The 6,445-nt window shown below is 41.8% G+C and overlaps 1 non-coding gene across 1 annotated transcript; it reads right to left on the reverse strand.

The window, feature by feature from the left end:
* Positions 1–607: 607 nt before the first annotated feature.
* On the reverse strand, positions 608–679 carry TRNAQ-UUG (transfer RNA glutamine (anticodon UUG)). The gene has a single exon. It is a non-coding gene; the product is annotated as a tRNA-Gln (tRNA).
* Positions 680–6,445: the final 5,766 nt, after the last annotated feature.

Here is a 6,445-nt window from a genome sequence, read left to right on the forward strand (position 1 = left end):
CTTAAGTGTGAGGAGGACTTAAGGGGAGGCTTGAGGAGGGCGGGGAAGGGCACCACTTTATAACCAATAGTAAGAAGCGAATGAGGAGGATGTCACCGCCTCCATCTGGTTTAGCCAATGGAAGCCTCCGAGACCTACGTCATTTCCCCGCCCTTTCCACCCATCGTCGTCCAGCTCCGGCCCAGACAGTTTCTAAAGGAGTATCAGCGGTGCACCGTGGCCAATACCCGTGGCACTTAGGGAGAGGCGGGTCTTCCCTTAAAGCCAATGGACGTTGTTGTTCCCCTCTGGAAACAGCTTTGGGATCTTTCGGATTTCTCCCGGTGCCCCCTAGGGGTTGGGAAGTGGGGGTGGGGGTGGTGCTGCTGGTAAGGAAGAAGGGGTCAAGTTGCAGCCTCCCGCTCCAACACGCATATTTTTCGTCTTATCTCTGGCGCTTGCGCAGTAGGGCCCTTCCTTGGAAGACGAAATGAAAGCGTCTTAAGGGAGGGAGGGGACTCCCCTAACCTCTGTCCAGTGGGTCACTGGGGCTGCAGCATTATTAGCCATGACCGCAAATTGCAGCGAAGTCCCAAAACTTTAATTTTGAGATCCAAAAAGCTAAGTGAGGTCCCACCGAGATTTGAACTCGGATCGCTGGATTCAAAGTCCAGAGTGCTAACCATTACACCATGGGACCCGCTGGCTTCTGGAGACGGCCGGCAGCCTTCTCAAGCAGCAAAATCAGTTGGGCCGCTCTTCCCCAAGTGGTGGCATTTTCCCTGGCGACAAAAATGGAATCTTGGGGACCTGGGATACCCACGAACCAAGACAGTCATCGGGGTTCGCAGGGCGATCTGCAAGAAAATCTCCCCGAGCTCCTGCAGCGGCAGCAGCAGGGACACGCTCCAGGGCTCCCCCAGAAGAATGAACTCTTCTCCCCTCTCCTGTTCCCAAGCATGCACCCGGCAGTCTGGGTTCCGGGCTGTCGCTGCGAACCTGGCTCTGGGGACCTCGGCGGAACAGGGAGAGCTGATGCAGGGGTGGGAGGGGAGCTCATCCACCTCGTGCCTCCTCCCTTGCTGTCCCGTGCCCAGATCGTGCCCATTCCTTGTCCTTGAGCTTTTGAGGGGAAAGGGCTCCCTTCTCTCTCGGCGCTGTTTGTTTGGGTATTTATATATTTATTTAAGAGGGTGACTCCTAGAAAGGATGAGATGGCCAAGTGGGGAGGGAGTCAGCCTAGCATAAAGGTGGGCTGTAAGTTCGAGTCCACCATTAGGGCTGCAAATTAAAAATAAACGGTCGTGAGCCTTAAGTGTTCACAAAGTTCTGCAATGATTAATACCCCAACAACTTCGGGAGAGATTCCTCTTACTCGCAGTTGGGTCTGTTTAGCACTTGCTTGTCTGAAACTTCTCCTTGGGATCAAGGTCGTTAAAGGAGATGTAACGGACGATCATTTTTCTGGGGATTCAAGTTTTCCCAAGTTTAAAATGGGTGTATGTATGACTCTTCCCTCCCCATCTTTAATAATCAGTTACAAATTACATCTCTCACATCTAGAGATAAGAAGCAATGTTGGGGAGTGTGAGTAGGGGTTGGAGTCAGAAGCTGAGTTATGACTCTTTACTTCTCTATGCCTCGGTTTCCTCCTCTGTAAAATAATGGGATTGGGCTAGGTGTCCTCTGAGGTCTTCTATAATCTGTTCCTCCTCTATTCCCACAACCACCACTGATACTTTCTCTAATACTCTCTCCTTGCCGTTGACTTTCGCTGTTGAGATGGTCTTTACCACTCTCCAAAATTTCTTCCATGACACTATTGGACTACTCTTCCTTTTGATATAACACTGACTATGCTCACGGGTCTGCTCAGCAATAATCAGTGTCTCCCTATTGTCTACCAAATAAATTTGAGACTCTTTTGCCCGGTATTCAAGGCCACAATGTGGTCTTACTCTACCTGTCTTATCCTATTTCATGTTTGAGCCCTCTGCCACCCCCTCTATCCACCACCGAAATGACCTCTGTCCCACAGCTCTGTCTTCATTCTCAGCTCTCCCTGCCTTGGTTCATGCTGTGCCTTCTCATCACCTGCTGAATTCCTACATATCCTTTAAAGTTTATCCAGTTTCTTTTTCTGATACCCCTTTGGCAAAGACCTCCCACACGGCTTTGTTTTGCTTTCTTTTATGCATTTATGATTTAACATTGCATGTGATAGTTTGTTTCTGGGTCTCATTCTGTTCAGGACTGTAATACTCCTTGAGAGTAAGTACTCTGCCTAAATCTATATTTTGTATCTCTCCCATTCCTTAGCACAGGACACTGTATATAATAGTAAATAAATGTTTATTGGATGAATGAATGAAAGCCTCTCCCTTTCCCCTTTACTTCCTTACAGGGAGGACAACTGTGAAAGTACTCCAGTACTGATTTCAGAAGATATAGAAATTTAAATCCTTCTAAGTTGAAATTATGCTAAGAAAGTGGTTAAAATATCCATTTCCTTCAGATATTTCACTGCCAAGCATATGCCCCAAGGACAACAAAGATAGAAAAGCCCTATATGTCCCAAAATATTTATAGCAGCAATGGTTATATAGAGACAAAGAGCTGGAAACAAAGTAGATATCCATTAGTTCCGGAGTGGCTAAGGAAATGATGAAATAATCCATTTGAGTGGTTCCCTTCTGAACTTGGCATTCACGAATTGGGGGTAGAGATAATGATTTTTACTGGCTCTCTGGTACTCTTTGGGTCTGTACTCCTAAATTATAGCTCACAAGCCCCCATTGGTGCACTTGCCTTTAATAGTCAGCTAGTAGACATAATTCACTGCAAGCAAACGTATTTACTAAGATGGCACAATAAAGCAGTGGCTACAAAACATTACCATCAGAAACCTGGGACACACTCTCCCAAAAATACACACTATATCAGAGTGAAGAATAGACATTCATTTAGAGCAAAAGACATTGACATATACATATATGAAATACAAATTGCTAGTGCAATTCACAAACCTGATACTGCAAGGCTCTGATGTTCTTTCACTTCTTTTGGTGTTCTTACTTTGACATCCCTTGATCTAAATGTCTCTAATTACTTATTTGGATTCCCTAAATCCATTCCTATCTTCAACTAAGCTCCATTGTGAGAGCCAATTCTCCCTTGAATCTACAGTTCCCTTTCTTTTCTTCTGGAGGTGTTGCTGTTTGAAACTCTTTTCTGCTCCCAACTCTAAAATTGTGTCTCCTCAATAAGTAGCCTTTTTCTACAAGGTGCCAGGGCCTTTAGGGAGAGCGGTGAGAAAGAAGGACAAAAGAAGAGAGAAATTGTCAACTCTCATTGCCTTCTGTACAGGTTTAGGGATCCTTGAGACTGTTTCTTGCCTTGATTGTGTTTCTAGGGCTTGCAAGCTTAGCTTTTTTAAAGGCCTCATGAGGAAGAGCAACTCTTTACCCAACCCAGCAGTGAACTGAGCAAGCAACAAATCTCCATGCCCTTCAGCAAAGGTAGGGGTGGTGACTCCATTCATTAGCTGCATAGAATCTAAAGGTGAACTTGGTTGGACTAATACTATGTAGCAACCATTTTAACTTCGAGTCTAATTTCCCCAGGAACCTAGGTAGTAGAGGGGAGAAAGTGCTTCAGTGTTGACAAAACTGCTTCACACTTCTGTTGTTGCATTATTTCCTTAGAAAATACATTTCTTTGCAAAAGCTAATTGATTTTAATTAGTTAAACTGATAGTGGGGTGCAAATCATCCAAAATGGTGGGTTATCCTGATAGTTTTAAAAGAATTTCCCTAATACCTTGCTGTTACCTCTAGAACACTGAGGGGCAGCTGCTCTGTAGGGACTCAGTTTACCATTGAGAGGGGGATTAAGAATCCCCAAAGTCTATAAGAGGTTAAGAGTCCATCCCTTTGCCCATCAATTGGGGAATGGCTAAATAAGCTGTGGTATGTGATTGTAATGGAATATTATCATGCTATAAGAAATGACAAGCAGGATGGTTTCAGAAAAGCCTGGAAAAACTTACTTGAACTGAGACAGAGTGGAATGAGCAGAGCCAGGAGAATGTAGTACACAGTAAAAGCAATATTATTTGAAGAAGAGTTGTGAATGACTGAACTATTCTTAGCAATACAGTGATCCAAGACAATCCCAGTGAACTAATGATGAAACGTACCATCTGCCTCCAGAGAAAGAACTTATATTGACTGAATACAAACTGAAGCATACTATTTTCACTGTCTTTCATTTTTCTTTTATTTGAGTCTTCTTGTACAAAATGACTAATATGGAAATGTTTTACATAATTGCACATGTATAACCTATATCTGTTTGATTGCCATCTCATAGAAGAGGAGGGGAGGGAGAGAGGGATAGAATTTGTAACTTAAAACTTAAAATAAAAATGTTTTAAAAATTAGAGAAAAAAGAATTCAATCCTTTCCTTTCACAAGTCTCAGTTTTTTTTCTGCTTCCATGCCCAAAACTTCTGAAAAAACACATCCTACTTTTCCAGAGACTCCCTTAAAGTGATCAAGAACCATTGCCTGGAAAGCAATTTGAAAAAGAAGACAAAAAAAATTTTACTAAACCATGAATATGTTTTGACCTACTGATACCATTACTAGGCCTATACTCCAAAGAGATCAAAGAAAGACGAAAAAGACCCACATATACAATAATATTTATATCACCTCTTTTCATAGTGGCAAAGAATTGGAAACTAGAGAAGTTGTGCCCATTATCTGGAAACAACTGAACAAATTGTGGTATACAAATGTAATGGAACATTATTGTGCCATAAGAAAAAACAAAAGTCATGGGTTCAGGGAAACTTGGGAAAACTAGCATGGAGTGATGAAGGGATGAAGTGAGCAGAACCAGAAACAATCACATTGTAAAGACAAACAACTTTATGTCTTTTTTTTAAAAGATAAACATCAACACTAAGTTTATAAAATTATATCATATAAGGATGTACTCCTCACTCTACTTGTCTTGCCTCATTTCAATACTCCTTCTGCCAGGACAAGTCCCAGAAGATAGACCTTTCTAGCTACTTCTTTTTAAAAAGGAGTTTAATTTTAATTTTTTGGGGTTCCATTTTGAGTTCTGAGTTGTCTCCGTCCACCTCTCCCAGGCTTGCATTAGAGAAAGCCAACACTTGATGTAGATATATATGTGGAACCATATAATACATACTTCCGTTAATCAGTTCTTTCTCTGGAGGTGGATAGCATTTTCCATTGTAATTCTTTGCTAGTTGATAAGAAAGATTGTATTGCTCAGAATAGCTTAGTCATTCCTGGAGTTACCCTTTGAACACTATTGCTGTTACTGTATACAATGTTCTCTTGGTTTTGTTGGTTTATTTCACATTATTTCATGTAAATCTTGCCTTTTTTTTGGCAATCAGGGTTAAGTGACTGGCCCAGGATCACATAGCTAGTAAGTGTCTGAAGTCGTATTTGAACTCAGGTTCTCCTGACTCCAGGGTTAGTACTCTATCCACTGTACTACCTAACTGCCCCTTTCCATGTTTTACTTGTTTTTTTTTTTTTTTTTTTTGGAGAGGAGAAGGCAAGGCAGTTGGGGTTAAGTGACTTATCCAAGGTCACACAGCTAGTAAATGTCAAGTGTCTGAGGCCCAATCCATGTTGGAACCAATTCACTCATTATTTTTTACGACACAGTAGTATTCCATCACAATCATATACCATAACTTGTTAGCCATTCCCCAACTGATGGCCATGGACTGTCAAGGTCCAATTCTTTGCCACCATAAAGAGAACTGCTATAGACGTTTTAGATCATATAGTTTCTTTTCACCTTTTCCTGATCACCTCAGGAAACAGATCAGCTATGATATTGCTGGATCAAAGGGTATACACAGTTTTATAACCCTTTGAGAATAATTTCAGATTCCTCTTCAAAATGGTTGGATCAGTTCAAAATTCCACCAACAGTGTATTAGTGTCCCAATTTTTCCTTATCCCCTCCAGCATTAAAACAAACAACTTTGAAAGACTTAAGAACTCTTCTTTTCAATCACTGATCAATCATGCTTCCAGAATACCAAGGATGAAGCATACTACCCATCACCTGGCAGAGGTATGATGGACTCAAGATACAGAATGAGACATACATTTTTGGTCTGGGGATTTGTTTTGATTGATTATATACATGTATTTTGCAACGGTTTTGTTTTTCTTTTTTTCTAATGGGAAGTAAAGTGTGGAGAGAAAAAAAAACACTTGTTAACTGAAAAAAACTAAATAAAATCACTGACAATTGACAGGAGGCTGACTCCCAATTCCATAAGTTTGGCTTGGTATGAAGCATTCTGGGATGCTTCTTTGGACATGAAATGGATTGGCAGTCATCACGGGCAGAAGGCACGATCCACCCAGGGCTTTGCTGAGGATGTGTCCAGGGTAACTAAGTG

This window comes from Notamacropus eugenii, chromosome 2, assembly GCF_028372415.1.
Source record: "Notamacropus eugenii isolate mMacEug1 chromosome 2, mMacEug1.pri_v2, whole genome shotgun sequence".
Classification (NCBI taxonomy): domain Eukaryota; kingdom Metazoa; phylum Chordata; class Mammalia; order Diprotodontia; family Macropodidae; genus Notamacropus; species Notamacropus eugenii.